Source organism: Electrophorus electricus, chromosome 1, assembly GCF_041902795.1.
Source record: "Electrophorus electricus isolate QZ-2024a chromosome 1, ASM4190279v1, whole genome shotgun sequence".
Classification (NCBI taxonomy): Eukaryota; Metazoa; Chordata; class Actinopteri; order Gymnotiformes; family Gymnotidae; genus Electrophorus; species Electrophorus electricus.
The window spans coordinates 10811221-10835148 of NC_137497.1; the positions used below are offsets into that span (position 1 = coordinate 10811221).

The 23928-nt window shown below is 40.8% G+C and overlaps 1 pseudogene across 1 annotated transcript in view; it reads right to left on the bottom strand.

Annotated features, from left to right (window-relative positions):
• LOC118241459 (NACHT, LRR and PYD domains-containing protein 3-like) overlaps nucleotides 1-21472 on the bottom strand; it is a 53231-nt pseudogene extending 31759 nt beyond the window's left edge. Inside the window, exons 1-11 of the transcript XR_014122873.1 lie at nucleotides 21348-21472; nucleotides 17591-17698; nucleotides 17331-17477; nucleotides 14631-14685; nucleotides 13986-14190; nucleotides 10937-12740; nucleotides 8144-8314; nucleotides 5411-5581; nucleotides 2903-3073; nucleotides 1681-1854; nucleotides 782-955 (exon numbers count right to left, since the gene is read on the bottom strand). The product of XR_014122873.1 is annotated as an NACHT, LRR and PYD domains-containing protein 3-like (transcript). The remainder of the gene's footprint in view (nucleotides 1-781; nucleotides 956-1680; nucleotides 1855-2902; nucleotides 3074-5410; nucleotides 5582-8143; nucleotides 8315-10936; nucleotides 12741-13985; nucleotides 14191-14630; nucleotides 14686-17330; nucleotides 17478-17590; nucleotides 17699-21347) is intronic.
• Nucleotides 21473-23928: the final 2456 nt, after the last annotated feature.

A 23928-nucleotide genomic window follows, 5' to 3' on the forward strand; every position in this document is an offset into this window, starting at 1 on the left:
GTCTCACACACACACACAGATAATAGTTCTGTCTCTCTCTCTGTTTTACAGATTTCTACAGTTGTTAACAAACATTTGTCATTTCTGGATTCACTTTTTCAGAACCCATCACACAGTATGAACTACAGTGATTTATATGGACTGAACTGTGCATCAGTTTTCATTACGTTAAATATTTATATGTATTCGGATATTTTTGAAATTTTCAATTCTGAATACACCTTTACATGTATTGCGGTGGCTTACATCACTACTACAATTCACTATAAACACGCTCACAATAACAGCACACACTGTACTAGAATTCGCTATAACACGCTCACAATAACAGCACAGTGTACCACAATTCATTATAACACACTCACAATAACGGCACACTCTACGACAGTATGACACTGTATTTGAGAAATAAGACCATATATGTGTCATATATGACACTGTATGTATTTGAGGAATAAGATTGTGTGTGTCATGTATGCCACTATGTATTTGAGGAATAAGATCGTGTGTCATGTATGACACTGTATGTATTCGAGTAATACTGAACTATAAATTGGTCTGTTTTGTAGAAGTGGGTCAGAGGAGATTGGACTGGCTGTTCCTCTCACATACATGAAAATTCTTAAAGTGACTGAACCTTATATCTGTGTCTGCTGTTATGGGTAATTATTTGACATATGTGCACACCCATATTCATGATTTTTCACTTGGATTTGTGCTTCTTAAATTTGGAGTGTGTGTTCACACCAAACACAGTGTGTTTAAGGGGATTTCTACATACCTGAGTGTTTCCAGTCTGCAGTGGGGATCCTCCAGTCTAGCAGAGAGCAGCTTCACTCCTGACTCTCCTGGGTGGTTGTAAGTCAGGTCCAGTTCTTTCAGGTGGGAGGGGTTTGACCTCAGAGCTGAAGCCAGAGAAGAACAGCCTTCCTCTGTGACCAAACAACCAGACAGTCTGCAGAAAGGAGGGAAACAGGTAGAGAGAGGCAGAGAGTGAGATGCACTTCCAGAGCAGCCTGCATGGGGCAGCTAGAGAGGCTGGTAACTGTAGTTGGAGGTTCCTCCACTCTCATCTCCAAGATGGCGTCCTCCATGGCAGACGGCTTTGTTCACTCTTCTCCAGATTGCTGCTGTCTGTGTTTATTTTAGCTCTTATTTTTATTCAGCCCTTCAGAACTCTAGTCCACTATTAACCTACATCAGAAGAACCCTAAAGTGGGACTTGCACTGTGTGATTTCAGTGGTCTTATAAGACTGTTACATGTCAGAATGTATGAGATGATGCCAGTAAAATCTTGGTAGAATTCTACATCTGGCTGTGGTAACAGGAGTAATAACACATTTATGGACCTGTGAATCAGAGAAAGCTGTTTAATGACATTTTTAATATAGAGACAGGACCAGTGACAATGCAGAGATAAAGTCTAAGAATCCTAAGCGATGCATACTTATATATGTGTGTGTGGGGGGTTGTTTATGCCATTAAAACAAGTATAAACAACAGTGTTTTAACGTAGGAGTCTTTTCTTTAGGAAAAAGTTGATTCCTGATCTATTATTGTAGAAATTGAACTTTAGCACAAAGATGTGGCCAAATTATTATTCCCAGTGAATTTCACTAGAAAGCTCATCTTGTTTTTTAGATAAAAGAAGAATATTTATTGAATATAACAAATCTCACCTGAGTATCTCCAGTTTACAGTGTGAACTCTTCAGTCCAGCAGAAAGCTGCTCCACTCCTGAATTGTTCATGTCGTTGTTACTAAGGTCCAGTTCCCTGAGGAGGGAGTTTGGAAGTTGCAACGCTGATGCCAGATTTTCATAAGCGTTTTCCCCAAGATTACAGATAGCTAGACTGCAAGTAGATACAACAGACATTACAATATACCCTACAGTAGATACAACAGATATCGCAATATACCCTACAGTAGATACAATAAATATTACAATATACTCTACAGCAGATACAATAGACAATACAATAGTCTACAGTAGATACAACAGATATCACAATATACCCTGTAGTAGATACAACAGACATTACAATATACTCTACAGTAGATACCACAGACAATACAATATAGTCTACAGTAGATACAACAGATATTACAATATAGTCAACAGTAGATACAACAGATATCACAACATATTCCATAGTATATAGTACAGTGGAATTGTCATTATGGGAAATTTCTGAGAAATAGATATCCAAAATCATCATATTGTAAATGAGTACATGAATTCCCCTAATGGTAGTATGACTTTAATATGGGATTATTAAACTTCCCAGAGTCCCTCGCAGTCTTTGAATGCAGACTGAAGACCCATCTGTTTGTGGAATATTTAAATGACCACTGATCCTGCTCCTATGTTGACTAACTCAAACTCTAGTACTTATTGTAGAGTGTTGTTTATTACTCAGATGTTGACTGCTCCTATGTTGAATAACTCTAGTACTTATTGTTTATTACACAGATTGTTGGCTATTATAGAGCTTATATGTATTTTGTACTTCTAGGCATTAGCACTGATCCCTGTATCTCAACAGTATTCTAGTTCATTGGCATCTTGCACTCTAACCTACTTTACTGGCTAGGATCTGTTCTATGAGGAAATGACAAAGCACTTTTCTAAGTCGCTCTGGATAAAAGCATCTGCCAAATGCTGTAAAAGTAAATATAAATGTAATCTTATGTGGTCATGGAACTGTCTTGGCTTTATGGGACATTTCTGAGAAATAGATATCCAAAATCAGAGAACTTTATAATATAATATAAAAGTGTAAATTTCCTTGCATTGCTTTGCCTGGCAATGTTAGCTTAATACTGTACTATAAGGGAGTTGACACTGACCTTTTTAAAATGGCTCTTTATTTACATTCAAAAATAGTCACAGAAACTCACCTGAGAATCTCCAGTTTACAGTGTGAACTCTTCAATCCAGCACAGAGCTGCTCCACTCCTGAATTCTGCAGGTCATTATTATTCATCTCCAGCTCTCTCAGTGAGTTTTCTGTTTGTAGAACTGATGTGAGGGATTTGCAAGACTCTTCAATGAGACCACAGCCAGATAGTCTGTAAAAGAGTAAATACAGTAAATAATGTAGTTCAGTCAGAGGATGATGAATTAACAGATCTGAACTGCTAATAAAAACGTAAAGAAGAGCATGAAAGGTCTGGAACACACTGATACATTTTCAGCCTTTTAATTTTACAAACACAGTAAATTTCCAACACTACTGTGTCTTCATCAAAGACAAAATGGTCAAAGACATGACAAATAACATGCATTAGCAACCTAAGACACGTGTCCAAATAATGGATGGTTGGTTCATAAGTCAGTGAATGGCAGTTACCATAATCAGAGTCCAAATATCAAAATATCCCACCCCTAACACCATAACAGGAAACAGAACAACATCGATCTCATTCAATGTTTTACAAATATAAATACACTAATATACAAACAGAAAATATTGTTGGAAGACATGCAGAGTAGTGATTATGGAGGAATAAACACTGCAGTATTGATTATGGAGGAATGAACACTGCAGTAGTGATTATGGGGGAATGAACACTGCAGTAGTGATTATGGGGGAATGAACACTGCAGTATTGTTTGGACAGAATGCAGAGAGCAGAATCTTTTACTAGTGTTTACATTCCTGTGCTCACACTATGAGTCACTGATCATGAAACATTCTCCTCTGCCTTTGCTTTTCCCAGTGAGGTCCTGAGTTCTGTCTGTGTGGTGCACCGAGAATCCTGGAGGATTAATAGCTGAGTCAGGGACCCCATCAGTCAGTCAGGTGTGTGACTCAGACCCCATCAGTCAATCAGGTGTGTGTGAGGCAGATCCCATCACTCAGTCAGGTGTGTGTGACTCAGAGCCCATCAGTCAGTCAGGTGTGTGTGAGGCAGACTCCATCAGTCAGTCAGGTGTGTGTGAGGCAGACCTCAGCAATCAGTCAGGCTGCTCTCTCTCTCCCTCGCTATCTTAAACAGAGACACACACACGCACACACATACACACGCACGCACACACATACACACGCACACACACACACACAAAACGTCTGCCTGTCTCACACACACACAGATAATAGTTCTGTCTCTCTAACACACACAAATAGACCTGTCTCTCTCTCTCTCTCTCTCTATTTCAGAGACACACACACACAGATAATAGTTCTGCTGCTCTCTCTTCCTTTCTCTCTCTCTCTCACACACACACACACACACAATTCACTCCTTCTCTCCTCCTAATCTCCTGATTACTGATTACTGTGTCTTGTGTGTCTTTCTTTCTGTCTTGTAATTAAGTCCACAGGTTCACTCGTCCAGTGCTGAACATTGTTCCTCAATACTGTGTTCAGATGTTCTGAGTTTACTGTCAGTTGTCTGCTCAGTTTCTCTCTCTGCTGACTCCACGTCGTCTATCATCACTGTTCTATTTTAGTTTGATGTCTCTGGCTTGATGAAAAAATTAGCAGCCAACATTCACTCCTAAGTCAAGCTAATATGACGTTAGTGTGAGGTATCTAGGTGTAGTAACCAACAATATACTGTAACTTGGCAAGCTTAAGGTTACTAATATTAGCCAGCTACATGTTTCATAAAAACACCCGTGGAGAGAGATCACAGGTTTATCTTAAGGAATAACCAATAAACTTTTCAGTTCTATTGAATGAATATTAACTTGTTGCGTTCTTTCCTCCAGCACGGCTGTCAGTTCAGCTCATCTCAACATGTGTTGAACACACGATGTAAATCATAATGAGAACAGGGTCTCCCACCCAAAAACGCAAGGGAATCGTGTGATTGTAAAAGTGTCCTGTAATGTGTCTAGAACCTTAATGGTTCAGCTTTAAATGTTTTAATTAAGATTTTAAGGGCTTTTATTTGCAGAGAGATTAGAATGACTGATGTTTACAGTGTTTCCATACATAAACTAGTTTAAATCGCTTAGTGAAAATCTTACATTGGAACGCTTCATTTTGCAAAATTTCTGCGCTCAAGTGACCAAAAATGCAGCTTGTGGACAAAATGCCAAAGTGCCTAGTTGAAGCAGCATTGTAATAAATACACCTGTACATGTGGACAAGGACTCATCTGTGTCTCCTCTTTACAATGTTATATTTCTCTTCTAGACTTGAATATCTGCGCATGCATCACAAATGTAACTCTTTGTCTCCACAGTGTGGTCATTTAATGAAATGCAGTGAAGTTTCAACAGAAAACTATATTTAGAAATATTTAAAGAAGAGAACTTTATAATATAATATAAAAGTGTAAAGTTCCTTGCATTGCCTTGCCTGACAATGTTTGTTTAATACTGTACTATAAGGGAGTTGACACTGACTTTTTTAAAATGGCTCTTTATTTACATTCAAAAATAGTCACAGAAACTCACCTGAGAATCTCCAGTTTACAGTGTGAGCTCTTCAGTCCAGCACAGAGCTGCTCCACTCCTGAATTCTGCAGGTCATTATTATTTATCTCCAGCTCTCTCAGTGAGTTTTCTGTTTGTAGAACTGATGTGAAGGATTTGCAAGACTCTTCAGTGAGACCACAGCCAGATAGTCTGTAAAAGAGTAAATACAGTAAATAATGTAGCTCAGTCAGAGGATGATGAATTAAAAGATCTGAAATGCTAATAAACATTTTAAGAAGAGCTTGAAAGGTCTGGAACACACTGATACATTTTCAGCCGTTTAATTTTACAAACATAGCAACATTTCAACATTACCGTGTCTTCATCAAAGACACAATGGACAAAGACATGACAAATAACATTCATTAGCAACCTAAGACAGGTGACCAAATAATGGATGGTTGGTTTATAAGTCAGTGAATGGCAGTTACCATAACCAGAGTCCAAATATCAAAATATCCCACCCCTAACACCATAACAGGAAACAGAACAACACAGATCTCATTCAATGTTTCACAAATACAAATACACTAATATACAAACAGAAAATATTGTTGGAAGACATGCAGAGTAGTGATTATGGAGGAATAAACACTGCAGTAGTGATTATTGGGGAATGAACACTGCAGTAGTGATTATGGGGAATGAACACTGCAGTATTGTTTGGACAGAATGCAGAGAGCAGAATCTTTTACGAGTGTTTACATTCCTGTGCTCACACTATGAGTCACTGATCATGAAACATTCTCCTCTGCCTTTGCTTTTCCCAGTGAGGTCCTGAGTTCTGTCTGTGTGGTGCACCGAGAATCCTGGAGGCTTAATAGCTGAGTTGGGGACCCCATCAGTCAGTCAGGTGAGTGTGAGGCAGACCCCATCAGTCAGTCAGGTGTGTGTGAGGCAGACCCCATCAGTTAGTCAGGTGTGTGTGAGGCAGACCCCATGAGTCAGTCAGGTGTGTGAGAGGCAGACCCCATCAGTCAGTCAGGTGTGTGACTCAGACCCCATCAGTCAATCAGGTGTGTGTGAGGCAGACCCCATCAGTCAGTCAGGTGTGTGTGAGGCAGATCCCATGAGTCAGTCAGGTGTGTGAGAGGCAGACCCCATCAGTCAGTCAGGTGTGTGACTCAGACCCCATCAGTCAATCAGGTGCGTGTGAGGCAGATCCCATCACTCAGTCAGGTGAGTGTGAGGCAAACCCCATCAGTCAGGTGTGTGTGAGGCAGACCTCATCAATCAGTCAGGCTGCTCTCTCCCTCGCTATCTTAAACAGACACACACACGCACACACACACACACACGCACACACGCACACAAAACGTCTGTCTGTCTCACACACACACAGATAATGGTTCTGTCTCTCTAACACACACAAATAGACCTGTCTCTCTCTCTCTCTCTCTATTTCAGAGACACACACACACAGATAATAGTTCTGCTGCTCTCGCTTCCTTTCTCTCTCTCTCTCTCACACACACACACACACACACACACACACAATTCACTCCTTCTCTCCTCCTAATCTCCTGATTACTGATTACTGTGTCTTGTGTGTCTTTCTTTCTGTCTTGTAATTAAGTCCACAGGTTCACTCGTCCAGTGCTGAACATTGTTCCTCAATACTGTGTTCAGATGTTCTGAGTTTACTGTCAGTTGTCTGCTCAGTTTCTCTCTCTGCTGACTCCACGTCGTCTATCATCACTGTTCTATTTTAGTTTGATGTCTCTGGCTTGATGAAAAAATTAGCAGCCAACATTCACTCCTAAGTCAAGCTAATATGACGTTAGTGTGAGGTATCTAGGTGTAGTAACCAACAATATACTGTAACTTGGCAAGCTTAAGGTTACTAATATTAGCCAGCTACATGTTTCATAAAAACACCCGTGGAGAGAGATCACAGGTTTATCTTAAGGAATAACCAATAAACTTTTCAGTTCTATTGAATGAATATTAACTTGTTGCGTTCTTTCCTCCAGCACGGCTGTCAGTTCAGCTCATCTCAACATGTGTTGAACACACGATGTAAATCATAATGAGAACAGGGTCTCCCACCCAAAAACGCAAGGGAATCGTGTGATTGTAAAAGTGTCCTGTAATGTGTCTAGAACCTTAATGGTTCAGCTTTAAATGTTTTAATTAAGATTTTAAGGGCTTTTATTTGCAGAGAGATTAGAATGACTGATGTTTACAGTGTTTCCATAAACTAGTTTAAATCGCTTAGTGAAAATCTTACATTGGAACGCTTCATTTTACAACACTTTTGTTAGAGTTTCTGAATATATTCATCTTGTAAGACATTTTGCAAAATTTCTGCGCTCAAGTGACCAAAAATGCAGCTTGTGGACAAAATGCCAAAGTGCCTAGTTGAAGCAGCATTGTAATAAATACACCTGTACATGTGGACAAGGACTCATCTGTGTCTCCTCTTTACAATGTTATATTTCTCTTCTAGACTTGAATATCTGCGCATGCATCACAAATGTAACTCTTTGTCTCCACAGTGTGGTCATTTAATGAAATGCAGTGAAGTTTCAACAGAAAACTATATTTAGAAATATTTAAAGAAGAGAACTTTATAATATAATATAAAAGTGTACATTTCCTTGCATTGCCTTGCCTGACAATGTTTGTTTAATACTGTACTATAAGGGAGTTGACACTGACTTTTTTAAAATGGCTCTTTATTTACATTCAAAAATAGTCACAGAAACTCACCTGAGAATCTCCAGTTTACAGTGTGAGCTCTTCAGTCCAGCACAGAGCTGCTCCACTCCTGAATTCTGCAGGTCATTATTATTTATCTCCAGCTCTCTCAGTGAGTTTTCTGTTTGTAGAACTGATGTGAAGGATTTGCAAGACTCTTCAGTGAGACCACAGCCAGATAGTCTGTAAAAGAGTAAATACAGTAAATAATGTAGCTCAGTCAGAGGATGATGAATTAAAAGATCTGAAATGCTAATAAACATTTTAAGAAGAGCTTGAAAGGTCTGGAACACACTGATACATTTTCAGCCGTTTAATTTTACAAACATAGCAACATTTCAACATTACCGTGTCTTCATCAAAGACACAATGGACAAAGACATGACAAATAACATTCATTAGCAACCTAAGACAGGTGACCAAATAATGGATGGTTGGTTTATAAGTCAGTGAATGGCAGTTACCATAACCAGAGTCCAAATATCAAAATATCCCACCCCTAACACCATAACAGGAAACAGAACAACACAGATCTCATTCAATGTTTCACAAATACAAATACACTAATATACAAATAGAAAATATTGTTGGAAGACATGCAGAGTAGTGATTATGGAGGAATAAACACTGCAGTAGTGATTATGGGGGAATGAACACTGCAGTATTGTTTGGACAGAATGCAGAGAGCAGAATCTTTTACTAGTGTTTACATTCCTGTGCTCACACTATGAGTTACTGATCATGAAACATTCTCCTCTGCCTTTGCTTTTCCCAGTGAGGTCCTGAGTTCTGTCTGTGTGGTGCACCGAGAATCCTGGAGGCTTAATAGCTGAGTCAGGGACCTCATCAGTCAGTCAGGTGTGTGTGATGCAGACCCCATCAGTCAGTCAGGTGTGTGTGAGAGGCAGACCCCATCAGTCAGTCAAGTGTGTGTGAGAGGCAGACCCCATCAGTCAGTTAAGTGTGTGTGAGGCAACTATCTCATGTCTGCTGTTGACATGAAATGTGTCCCTGGAGTTTGTCCTTCATGGACTGTATGTGTGCAGTAAAATACTGGGGAGAGGAGGATGGTTCACATGTTTCAGTTGGATCAGAACTGACTCACTTCTCCTGCACTGCTTGTGTGAGGACTCAAGCACATCTGACTTTTTGTACAAAAGAACTGATATGGTCAGTTTCACAACTGTGCTTACATGCATTTGAGTAGAGCCAAATACTAACACTTTCTGAAATTCAAGAAAAAACTTTAAACTGTTCACTGAAATTATGCTGATTATATGATTTGTAAAGAAAAGCATTGTATTAAACTTGAGAGAAATGCAAAACAATCATTTTCACTAGTGGTCTGAGATATTGGTCCCACTGTATGTGAGCAACAGCAGTAACCTGCTACAGTTTTAGGTGAGTGACAGTAGTAACAGCATTAGCTTCTGAGAGACTCACTGCATGTTACACTGATCACACAGAGCTGTGAACTTTACTGCTTGTTACACTGATCACACAGAGCTGTGAACGTCACTGCATGTTACACTGATCACACAGAGCTGTGAACATCACTGCATGTTACACTGATCACACAGAGCTGTGAACGTCACTGCATGTTACACTGATCACACAGAGCTGTGAACGTCACTGCATGTTACACTGATCACACAGAGCTGTGAACATCACTGCATGCTACACTGATCACACAGAGCTGTGAACGTCACTGCATGTTACACTCATCATTTTACATTTATGGCATTTAGCTGACACTTTTATCCAAAGCATCTTACAATTATGACTGAGTACAACTTGAGCAATTAAGGGTTAAGGGTCTTGCTCAGGGGCCCAACAGTGGCAACTCGGCAGTGGTGCGGCTTGAACCAGCAACCTTCTAATTAAATGTCAAGTACCTTAATCACACAGAGCTGAAGGTGTAGTACTGGAATCAGTTGCTGTTAATGATGTTAGTTTATTTTGACTTAAACCTATTTACAACTAGATTATGGCAAATTGCCTTGGTAAAATATTTAAACAATGAAAATGTTTCAGATGAAGTCATATTAACACCTACACCTTTATATAGTGTTTCAGATGTAGTCATATTAACACCTACACCTTTATAATGTGCCCAATCACCATCATCGGCTCTAAACAAAACCTGTGATAAAGTTTGAAAACTGCCATCAGTGTGAAATATATATATGTGCGTGTGTGTGTGCGCATGTGCGCGCATGTGTATACATTGGTCATGCTCATCCTTGTGCACTTTTCTCTGTATTAGTCAGTAGTGGTTGAACTGTAATGTTGGTCAGAAAGCTGAACTGATAGTTCATATTTAAACCCTTTTATATGTTACACTGGGTGGTGTGGTGTGGTGTGTGTTTGTGTGCGCGTGCACATGTACACACTGATAGTTCGTACTTGAACAGTTCTGTATGTTACACTGCAGCACATTTTCTCTGGCTGTTTTACTAAGAGTGTGAACTATAAACATTGTTGGCCACTGTTTTAAATGTAGGACCATTCTCAACACACAGACCCATGACATCAAATATAATTTAACCATCATTAATACATTTAAAGTAATTAATCACTGGACAGTGTTACTACATTCCAATGTTCCACAACTTTATGGTTTAACTTAAGCACCTGGTGTTGGAGCCTTCAATCACCTACATGTGCTTTAATGTAGGATCTCTCTATCCTTCTCTCTCTAATGTTCTCTCTCACTCTCTGTTTCATTTTCATAGAAGACCTTCTGAGTCTAGCACATCCACTGCCTGCTACATCCACTGTTCATCTCTAAATGAAAATACTCACATGGCTTTTCTGGATGCTTTGACCACTGGCAGCAGTCTCAGTAGACATTCCTCTGATGGGTCATATTTCCTCAGGTCAAACTCATCCAGCTCCTCTTCAGAATTCAGCAACACAAATGCCAGAGCTGACTACTGAGCAGGAGACAGTCTGGCTCCATGGAGACCACTGTTACTTCCTCTGCTCAGGTATGTTTGGACTTCCTGCACTAGAGAATGCTCATTCAGTTCATTCAGACAGTGGAACAGATTGATGGATTTCTCTGTAGAGGGACTGTCACTGATCTTCTCCTTGATGTACTTCACTGTTTCCTCTTTGCTGTGAGAGCTGCTTCCTGTCTGTGTCAGTAGGCGTCGTAAGAGAGTCTGATTGGACTCCAGTGAGAGACCCAGAAGGAAGCGAAGGAAAAGGTCCAGGTGTCCATTTTGACTCGTTAAGGCCTTGTCCACTGCAACGTTGAGGAAGACAGACATTGGGGTTTTGGAAATATTGAAAAATCCAGGGTGTTCCTGTTGTAGCACATTGGTGTTGGTGGAGATGAAGGAAATAAACACATATAAAGCAGCCAGAAACTCCTGAACACTCAGATGTACAAAGCTGAACACCTTCCCCAGCTGTAGCTCAAACTCCTCTCTGAAGATCTGAGTGCACATTCCTGAACACACTGTCATTTCTCTGACATCTATGCCACTGTTTCTCAGGTCTTCCTCATAGAAGATCAGATTGCCTTTTTCTAGCTGTTGGAACGCCAGTTTTCCCAGTGCCAAAACATGTTTTCTCATGTGACATGGGTGAGTGGGACCTTTTTGTCCTTTCATACTTGGTCCATACTTTTGATCTTTGTGTCTGAGCTGAAAGATCAGGAAGTGTGTGAACATCTGAGTCAGAGTCTTGGGGATCTCTCTAATCTCTGCTTCACCTAACATTCTCTCTAGAACAGTGGCTGCAATCCAACAGAAGACTGGAATGTGGCACATGATGCAGAGGCTTTTTGACGACTTCATGTGTGTGATGATTCTATTGGCCAGGCCCTGATCACTGATTCTCTTCCTGAAATACTCCTCTTTCTGTGGTTCACTGAACCCTCTTACCTCTGTTACCTGGTCAACACACTCAGGAGGGATCTGATTGGCTGCTGCTGGTCGAGAGGTTATCCAGAGGAGAGCAGAGGGAAGCAGATTCCCCTCGATGAGGTTTGTCAGCAGCACATCCACTGAGGTTGACTCTGTTACATCCCACAATCTCTCATTTTTCTGGAAATCTAGAGGAAGTCTACATTCATCCAGACCATCAAAGATGAACATAATTTTGTAGCTGGTATAATGTTTAGGTTTTAATTCACATGTTTCTGGGAAAAAGCGATGAAGAAGCTCCACCAGACTGAACTTTTTCTCCTTCAGCAAATTCAGCTCCCTAAAAGGAAGTGGGAATATGAAGAGAACATCCTGATTTACATTTCCTTCAGACCAGTCCAGTATGAACTTCTGCACAGAGACTGTTTTACCAATTCCAGCCACTCCTTTAGTCAGCACAGTTCTGATGGCTTTGTCTTGTCCTGGTAAGGGTCTAAATATGTCACTGCATTTGATGGGTGTCTCCTGTGTTGCTGGTCTTCTGGAGGCTGCCTCAATCTGTCTCACCTCATGCTCATTATTAACCTTTCCACTCCCTCCCTCTGTGATGTAGAGCTCTGTGTAGATCTCATTCAGAAGTGCTGTGGTTCCATGCTGTGAGATTCCTTCATGAATCTTCTGACATTTGTCCCTCAGTTTGGATTTGAGCTTTCTGTGGCAAGCAGGGGCCAGTTCTGATAAAAGAGGAAGACAACAGAACACATGCTAATCTCTTTTAGATTCAGATTCATTCATAAAAGACTCATTACAGGAGTTACAGGAAAAGAGATAAACAGATTGTTATAAATAGATTGTTTATTCCTGCTAGATTGGCCATGAAACGTCCAGTGGTAAATCTTAGTCAATTCAGGGACTGAAAACCTTAGATTTCAAGATTAACAGACATTGTATTATACATTATTTTGTTCATAATATTTACTGGTTATCAATAACACCGAATGATCAGTAGTTAGAAACCATCTGAGGTTCCAACACACACACTGGTAACTATCACCTGAACAACCTGTGATCTGTGAGATAGGACCTGTGTTCCAATCTCAGTTACAAAGAATAAAGTGACATTTTCTTTTAAATGATGCTTTTAACATTAAATAAACGCTCAAAAGACCCTCAGTAATACATCAGTGATGTAACAGAAGTGAAGCATCTGAAGACATTCAGTAGATTAATGAATTCAGTAGTGTTTTAATTAACTCTTTAAATAAAATCTGGTTATAATCTGATGAATTCAGTAGCTTTTCACTTTATTTGGAGTATCAAAGCTCATATATGCAGGTGTGAACTTGGGAACATATAACAGGAATAATACATACTCAACAAGATGTTATAGATATGAAGTTGACAGCTGGATTTTAACTGGATTTCGGATAGGGTTTGAGTCAGGATTAGGGCCAGGGTGAGAGTTAGGATTAGGTTTTGGGTTGAGTTTATGGTTAGATGGGCTGGTTTTAGGTCTGATCACTGGTATCTGACCACTTGAACTATTCCACTTGTGAGTAAACTTGATGGTGATTGTATCCAAAGTCTCACATGATTCATTCATGAACATGTACTCTGATCCTCGGGGGGGGGGTTGGGGGGGGTAAGGTGACATAGAAAAAAAAGATCAACATCTGCCAGTGATTTGTGGTCAAATCTCACTGGTCAAATTAAATCTCAGCCCTAAAGAATAACAATGTATCCTCAAAAGGTCAGCATTCTGCAAACACATGACACATAGTCCAGCAGTTAATGTACTGTACTAACAATCAGAAGGTTGTCAGTTCAAGCCCCACCACTACAAAGTTGCCACTGTAGGGTTCCTGAGCAAGACCATTAACCTTCAATTACTTGAATTGTACTCACAATTGTAAGTATTTATTTTTCTTCAATAAAAGCACCTGCTAAATGTAATAATGTCATGACCCATGAGCTCTTACTGGTCAGTAGTGTGTTAGCGAGGTCTGTCTGGTTCATCTTCCTCAGGACGTGCAGTGTGATCTCCAGCGCCCCCTCTCTGACACTGCTCTGATCCTCCTCATCCTCCACCTGTCTCTCAGTGCATGCTGGGTAATCTGAGCTCAGTAGATTCTTAAATCTCTTCAGCTGATTCTTCACCAGAGAGATGATTTTGTCCTCCAGCTCCTGAATAAACAGTATCAGTAAAACTAGTGTTATACACAGATCTTTTTAACACATAATAATTCATTAAACATGAGAGAGGACTGAACTGAGTGGGATTGGGTGGTCATGTGCACATTATGGTTTATAAAAGAACATAAGCATCACATTAACTGAGCTGTATCTTAAAGTTTAAATGTTAGTTAATTTTATAAAGTTATAATAGTTTGTGAAGTTTGAGTTTCGTTCATTATCAGTTAAATTACAAAAAGTCATTAAAGTAAAGCATGAACCAGTAAACCACAGAGTCTCATCATGATCTGTGATCTAAACACACTCTAATGATAAAGACCCTTCCCTCCTCACACACACACACACACACACACACACACACACACACACACACACACTCACACACACACTCACACACTTACACACACACACACACACACACACACACACACCTTGAACACTGACTCCAGCTTTTCTTTAGAAATGTTTACAGGCTTCTTCTGGGCACTGGGGACAAACAAAACAAAGACTTTAATGGATAATCTACAGTTTATAACATGAATCCAAGTGAAATTCATGGTTGTGTACATGATGCTGATGATGATGTGATACATGGCTTCAACCCAAACACTGTACTGACAGTAGAGCAGAATAACCAGAGAAGCTGCCCCTGGCCCTCACTCTGGTGATGTAGAATAATGTTTATGTGAATGGTGCTTCACCAGATACTGGGAAATGAACACAAGAAAATGAACACTGGAACATAAACAATTATATGCACCCCATCCACACAGAACAGAGGGCACCAGAACAGAGAGAGTGAGGAGAGAGAGAGAGAGAGAGAGAGAGAGAGAGAGAGAGAGAGAGAGAGAGAGAGAGAGAGAGAGAGAGAGAGTGGTGTAACAGAGCAGCTGTGGGGCAGCAGGCAGGATAATCAGGGGTGAAGCGTCCTGGCAGGCTGCACCCATGGTGGACGCGCTAGCAGAACTATAAGATACTGACCAAGATAATTGTTAACCAGGGTGAGGGTTAATAAAGAAAGCTGTTAATCTAACATGTTCTGGATGAACTGTCTGTCTGTGTGTGTGTGTTTGTGTGTGTGTGACATTATTCTACTTTCCAAAGATTGGGTGTATTGTATTTATATTCTGTGTCCCACACCTGTTATGTAATACTCAGTGTTCATGCTGGAATCCTTCTCTCTGTAACAGATGAGTAAAGTGTTTTCTCTCGTCTAGATGGTGGTGTGATTCTGAAGAGTTTTGTTCATCCTGTGACTGAGGGAGATCCTCTGACTCTATACTGTTTACTTCACCCCACTATCACATCACACATCACTTTATATAAAGATGGATCACTGATCCAGACCCAGACTACAGGAGAAATGACCATCTATACTGTCTCAAAGACAGATGAGGGTGACTACTACTGTAAACACCCAGAGAGAGGAGAGTCACCACACAGCTGGGTCTCAGGGGTCAGAAAACAGTTAATTTAAATGTTTCTTAACAATCAGTTTAAAAGAGGGAACAGATCAAACATGTAACAAATAATTTTGTAATTAATGTGCTTTGTTCAGTTCCCATGAGTTCAGCTGGTGATTCCTCCTCTCTTGGCCTGGTTGGTTTGGCTGTGGGACTGAGTTTGGTCCTGTTCCTCATCTTACTGACCCTGCTGTGGTGCTACAAAACCAACACAGGTCTGAGATCAGCAGCGGATCATTTATGAATACTTTAAATATGATATGTTCAAATGATACACATCATAAAACATGTTTACATTATTAAACACGTTTCCTTTACACACACACACACACACACACACACACACACCACACCTGTCCTTCGGCAACTACACAAACATACCTCACATACACACACACACACACACACACCTGTCTTTCAGCAACTACAGAAACATAACATGCACACACGCACACACATCACACCTGCCCTTCAGCAACTACACAGACAGACAGACACACACACACACACACACACACACACACACACACAACACCTGTCCTTCAACAACACGAACATCACACATGTCCTTCAGCAACACACACACACACACACACACACACACACACACACACACACACACACACACCACACCTGTCTGTCGGGAACACAACCATACCACACACATCAAACCTGTCCTTCAGCAAGACAAACACACACACACACACACTCACAGCTGCCCTTCAGCAACCACACAAACACACACCTGCCCTTCAGCAACCACACACACCTGCCTATCAGCAACCATACACACAAACACACACACACATGCCCTTCAGCAATACAAAAATACCCTACAACCCCACCCGCCCTTTAGCAAACACACACACCCCCACCTGCCCTTCAGCAACCAGACACACCCACCCACCTGCCCTTCAGCAACCATACACACCTACCCACCCGCCCTTCAGCAACCACACACACCCACCCACCCACCCGCCCTTCAGAAACCACACACACACACCTGCCCTTCAGCAACCACACACCCTTCAGCAACCAACCACACACACGCACCTGCCCTTCAGCAACCACACACCTGCCCTTCAGCAACCACACACACACACACCTGCCCTTCAGCAACCAACCACACACACACACACACACACACACACACACACACACCTGCTCTTCAGCAACCACACACCTGCTCTTCAGAAACCAACCAACCACACACACACACAACCCTTTAGCAACCAACCACACACACCCACCCCACCTGTCCTTCAGCAACCCCACACCCGCCCACCTGCTCTTCAGCAACCACACGCACACACACACACACACTCGCACTTCAGCAACTACACACACACACACACACCTGCCCTTCAGTAACCACACATACACACCTGCCCTTCAGCAACCACACACACACCTGCCCTTCAGCAACCACACACACACACACACACACACACCTGTCTGTCAGCAAAACAAACATACCACACTCATTTTCTCCTAAAACTAAAACACACCTGTGGTGAACCCCTCTTATTAGTTTGACCTGTAGAATGGTGACATTGTTTACTGGGGTATTAGTGTTGTAATATTGGGGTAACTTCACTCCCTCACACACTGGGAGGAACACATCCACCCCACTTATGAAAGAATCTGAGTGTGTAATGCGTCACTCACCATAGGACTGAGGTCACAGGTTCACTACTGAAGTTAAAAGGATTATCCATGGATGCATCACTCTTCATAGATACACAGGTGGGTGCTGGAGGTGATTCACTCTTAACAGACACACAGCTGGGTGCTGGAGGCTCTGCTCTCTCTACCCTGATGAAGATGAGGAAAGTGTTGAGTAATTACATCCTTCACTACATCTCATTTATCCTGAATATTCCCTCTTCCTGTTTCCTCAGATTAAGTTCTGATGGAAAGCTCCTCACTGTGGGTCAGAGGTTCCTCCTCCACTGCTGGAGTTATGAGGCTTCATAATGGAGTTGTTCCTCTTCACACACACACAGCTGGACACTGGAGATGCTGCTCTCTGCTACCTGTCAACAGTTCACACACACAGAGTGAATCAACACTGAATCAATGCCTGATAAAACTCACATTAACATATTAAAAAATAAAACACATGATGTGAAACATGAAACATGAAGTAAAAAATAATATAAAAATACAGACATATAAAATAAAATAAATAAAGTAAGTAACACAATGTGTAATACATGTGGATGAGGACATCTTATGTTATTATATATATGTGCATGTTTACATATATGGTACTCAGATACTGTAACAGCCCGTATATGTGCACTCTGTTTTAAAGCACAGGCAACTTGACCATCAACTGCTAAAGCATCAAATAACCCCACATATCCAGCACAACCAGTACTTAACACACCCAATGACAAAGAAATTCAAATCTAAATTCATCATCATATTTACATTGAATTCATTTATTCTGTTTCTTGTTGCATTAACATTCTTTCACTGTTACTTTTGTGTTCAGCTGAAATAGTGATACTGAACCTGTCAACATGTCTGTCTGTTATATGCCCTTAATCAGTGTATATTAGTTGTTCACTACATTTACAGTACACTATAGGTGGTAGTAGCTTTGTCCTTAATCAGTGTACATCAGTAGTTCACTACATTTACAGTACACTATAAGTGGTGGTACCTTTGTCCTTAATCAGTGTACATCAGTAGTTCACTACATTTACCGTACACTATAGGTGGTGGTGGGAAAAGTGACGTTTTGTAAAACAATGAGATGTTCAAAGCAGTTGTATTGAAAATTGCTTCAAGGTTTCAGAATACTGTAGTAGACTACTGTAGGGAAATGGAATGACTGGTTGGCTTTATACTGTGTTCAACCTGGTGTGTTGGCTAGAACTAGACTTAAAGACATACTGAGTTCAAAGGTGTAATAACAGGCATGGACTTTGATGTTACAGAACTGTAAAGAATAGGTTACCCAGTATTATATAATGCTATTAGATCAAGTCTGTGTCACCAATCTGTGGTCTATGACACAAATACAGATATGACTTTAAATGTCAATACTGTTTGCAAATGACAACATTCACAATAACAGAAAAAGGTTTACACAGTCTATTATAACGGCGATACTACGATCAATATAACAGGTACCTGGGTGCCATCTAGCGGCGACTCTCTGGAACTGCTTCAATGACTAGATAAACAAAGAAATGCAGTGGCCATGACTAAAATTTAAATGACTGATTTAACCTCCCAAACCCAAGGACTAATAGACAAAGAAAGTACAGCTGATATGAAACACAGCATTACCAGAGGAGAAATACACTAAAACGTGAAAGTGAAACTAAACCTATACAGAGAGCACATGGAGTGACGTGTCTGCTCATTAGTAACTGTAAACATCAACTAGGGCGTGGCCATACAGACGAACACACACACACACACACACACACACACAAACAAAGAGAGATGTTTAGGGGGAGGGGCTGTTTTTGGGCTGCGGCCCCGAAACCAATGCCGAACAGCGAGGCAGGAGGACCGAGCGATCCGACACGGGCCAGCGCAAGCAGCACAGCAGGGGGAAGGACAGGGACCAGGACGACAACAGACACACTGACAGGGACAGGCACTGACATAAAGGGGACAAAGTGACTGGCACAGACAGCGTGACGGGGACAGACAGTGAGAGGGACGGGCTCTTGTAATCTGCAGACGTGGTGTCGCTGACCAAGGGAGGGTCCCTATGGAGGACCTCCTCCACTGTTATGGGATCCTGCCCACGGTCGAACTCCGAATCCATCCGCAGACTAACATCGTTGCACTCCCCATTCCTCTCATAATCCGCACAGCCCTCATGCTAGTCCATGGAGGGGTAATAGAACCCTGTGGAGTCTGACTCCGAGTACTGGACCTCATTGTATCATTCCTGGTAGTCTGGAGTGGGTTCGTAGAACTCTGCAGAGTCCAGTCCAGGACCATACTCAGGGCCCTCCAAGATCCTCCAGTGGCAATTTCGCCTGGTAAAAGGGTACAGAGCCCAAGCGTATGGAGGGTTTCCATCCAAGGGCGTTTACACCCTTTCTTCCCCTTCTTCTTCTTCTTACTTTTCATCCCAGGCATCCTTCGACAGTCGATGTTTCTGTCACGATGAGGAGTTAGAGCAGGAGGTGGGGACGAGTTACGCAAAACTGAAACATACGTGTAACAGTGAGCAGTAAGGAGGCGGACGCGGAGAAGAGCGAGATCTACTATGGGCAAATCCAAAATCAGAGTCGCTAAGGCAGTCCAGGGTCAAAGAACCGACACGAAGAGTGCAGAGGCACATGATTACAAGACAAGGGCTAGGATACACGAAGGTAAACAGGAGAAGCAGGCTATAACAGACTAGGAAACACGAAGGCTAAACAAAACAGGTTAACAAAAACAAAGGCTTTGAAACACAGATTCAAGTAAACACACAAGCACCAATTCAAAATGAAAGTAAACAACAACAATGAACAGCCAAAAACTAAGGGAACAAGGCAGCTTATATATGAATATACATGAATATATAAATACATGAACTTAAGCTAGAAATGAGGGACAGGTGTAAGCAATCATAGGAGGGGCAGAGAAAATGAAACTAAGGCATGGAACTAAAATACACATGACAGGGAAAACACAGAACACGGAAGCTGGGAGGGACTGATCATGACAATACATTTATTTACATAAAACAACAAAGACAGCATGCAGGCTATGAGTGTTAAACATCAACAGCAATCACACTTAGACAAATGACGTATATACAGGCACACTAATGATACACACCGAGGAGTTGGTGTGAAACACATACAGACGAACACACACACACACATACACAGAGATATTTGGGCGGGGGGGTATCATGACAGTGTGGATATACAGCACATCACTCCTGTCAGTAAACCAGAGGATCTCTCACTACATACACTTTCTATAAATTAATGTCACTATATCTATCCTAAGTACTGCTCACTGGATTTCTCTCACTAGCCTATCAGTCAATATGTCCCATCAATAACCTTCTATCTAGACAACACTGAATCTCTCAGTCTCTCAAATTCTCTCTTCTCACAAAACCCTTAAAGTTTGGGTGTGTTTTCTTGACTTATAAGCATTCATAGAGTTTGTGACTGAGACAGATGTGTGCTCAGGTTTGTTTCAGACACTGTCAGTCAAAGACAGGAGCGGCAGGTTCTGTATGACACCTGTAGAAACACAAGCTTCGTTTAGCCGTGGTCACGTGACATGGCCGTTTTGAGCCACACTTCGTATCAGTGTTTCAAAACGCTGCGCTTCAGAAACTCGAAACAAGCGTAGAAACATCAGTGTTGACCGTCCCCTCTCAAACTATAATTAATAATGCAGCTAATGAACTATACAGGGAATCTGAACTTGAGTTTAGGGAGTTTCAACTGGGACCATTTGAAAATATCACTGACTAACTAAGACTTGAAATCGAGTTTTACAATAACTAACAATATATATCTGGCCCCTTTAAATTATTTTAAATATAGCTATGCAATCGTACTGGGCGTTAGGACTTTAATCTTAAGATTTAATCCGCCTTTGGGTTGACCTACGAATTAACCTAAACAGAACTATGTACTTACAAAACATGTTGCCTTAAACTGCACCGACATCGCATTTTTACAAATGGAATGAACTTACCGTGAAATAATTTAAACGCGCGTATCTTCAACCCGCTCAACCTTCAACAACGCCAAATGTTCAGAAAATACTTTCGTTTTCTTGAGAAAGGCGAGACTACAGGAACACCTGTGGGTAAATGGAGGGCGGAGCACATGTCAATCATTTTCGACTGAAGACAATTACACAACCGATTTCTTATAATAGTCATTTTTATTAAGCCAATCAGCAGACAAAGTTAGCTGTCCTTCATTTTGCTGCAGCGAATCATACACTAGTCTATACAACCAATGGCTTCACAGTCCCGCCTACACGGACTTGTTTTGCAGCTGCGCTGAGAGTAAATCTCCACTATGTCCGCACGTTGAAACACGTCGGAACTTAACAAACCACTTTGTAGCTCTAACTTACAGATGACTGTAATTTAGATAATCAGCCTCACAATAAGCATGTAAGTGTGTGGACGTCCATAGCATGTTGTGCAAATGACAAAAAAATAATCTTCTTAATGGCTGAATGTGTGTGTGTGTGTGTGTGTGTGTGTGTGTGTGTGTGTGTGTGTGTGTTTGTTTGTTTGTTTCAAGTATTGTGGAAAATAATTTATTTGTTTACCTGTATTTGGTAAACCTGTATCAGAAAACTACATGATGTATAGAACACAGCCTAACAGTAAAAGAATAGCAGTAAATGTGTGTTAGCATTGCAAGTTGACAGTTGATCATTTACATTTTATATTAAATAAATGCCATGCAGAGGAGATAAAGATAAAAGACAACAGTAAGAATAAAGAACAGCTGGATCACTGGCAGTGTTCTTCCATTAGAAGAAGGAACCAAACATGTTCCTCATCATATGAAAACTAGATTAAAATATTAAGTGAGCGATTTACGCGTGTTACGAATATGGAAAGCCAAAGTGGTCAAAATGCACTTCAAACGAAAGGCGGTTTGTTTGTAAAACGGAGAAAAAAGCGGCATTTTGGACGTTTTATGTCGCAAAGTCGGCATTCTTTTTCTCTCTGTTTATGGTTTACAGTTTTTGCGGCATATTTTACAGCATAGAGAAAAATAACACAGTTTGTATGTCAGTTTAAAACGCTGTAAAAAGTACCACTTTAAGTGTTCCTTGCTTCAGGTCTTGTGGAGGATAAGCATCGAGACTATTTTCTGTCCTGGCTCCAAGATGGTGGAATGAACTCCCATTCACTGTCTGGGCAGCAGAATCCCTTGCAGTCTTCAAACACAGCTTCACAGCTTCAGTCGCCCATCTATTTGCAGAATATTTAAAGGAAAACTGACACTGCTCCCTTATTGACTTATTGTACTTATTGTACAATAATGTACGTATTACATTACATTATTATAGTATATTAATGTACAATGTACTTATTGTAAGGTGTTGTTTATTATGTTGTTCAACAAACTCTAGCACTTATTATTTATAGCACTTATCATGGTTTAAGGTAGACCTTATGTATTTTGTACTTCTACATATCAGCACTCATCCCTGTATTCTAGTTCACTGGTATGTTTGATTCTAACTTACTGTACTGTAGTAGGATATATTCTATGAGTAAACGACAAAGCACTTTTGTAAGTCGCTCTGGATAAGAGCGTCTGCTAAATGCCGTAAATGTAAATAAACAAAGGTGATCAAAAATAAATGAAAAACTACTCATAAACAAACAAAAAAAGAACAAATTAAACAAAATAAACACTTGATAAAGCTCCTCCCTCGTTTCTCCTACTCCTCTTTATTAAAACCCATCCACTGCATTCATGAGACTGCTGAACACATAGGCCACACCTCCAAAACTGAGGCACAAAGGACCCCTCAGATGAATCATTTGTTCTGGCCATACATCAAGGGATATGTGGACTTGGCTGCCACAAGGAGCTCAAGCCAGTACTGCCACAGTGCCTGCGTTAGGTCGTCCCAGTGCACACCCAGGATCCTACTCGTCCTCGGTCACATGCCTTCCTCAACTGACCATCGTCACTCACTCATCACTCACATCCAGTAATAACGTTATCAACACCAATGTTCTCGGCTAATTAATTGCATAATGACTCTAATTTGGACAATACTCTTGTAATAGAACCATCAGGAGCAGTATTGTTTGGAATAAATGTACAACATAACTCACCAAACTTACACAAACACCCCTCGTTCAGCCAACAGCATATCCAAAACCACATCATTTTTCCAAGTCAATATTGAGGAGGCTTGTAATTGTTCAGCCTTAGCTGACAAAGCATCATAGGTGTACTTAATAAATCGTTGTTGATTGTAATAAATATAGTTAATCCAGTCAACATTCTTATTAACCAACCAAAACAAGGAAGACTCAAAACCTGCTTCAGTCTGATTTCTAGACTTAAATTCATCTGGTACTCCCATAGAAACCCATTTACATCTATGCATATTTTATCACCTCAGCTACCTAATACCACAGCATGCTTTTGAATTGGATGAGTTTGAATTCCCTGTGTTTCAATCAATAAATTACTATAGCACTTTAGCAATTTACCTGAAATTTGCCAAGAAGTGCTCACGGTCATCATCTGGAGTTAAGGGATGCAGTTTGGGCTCTGAAGCCTAG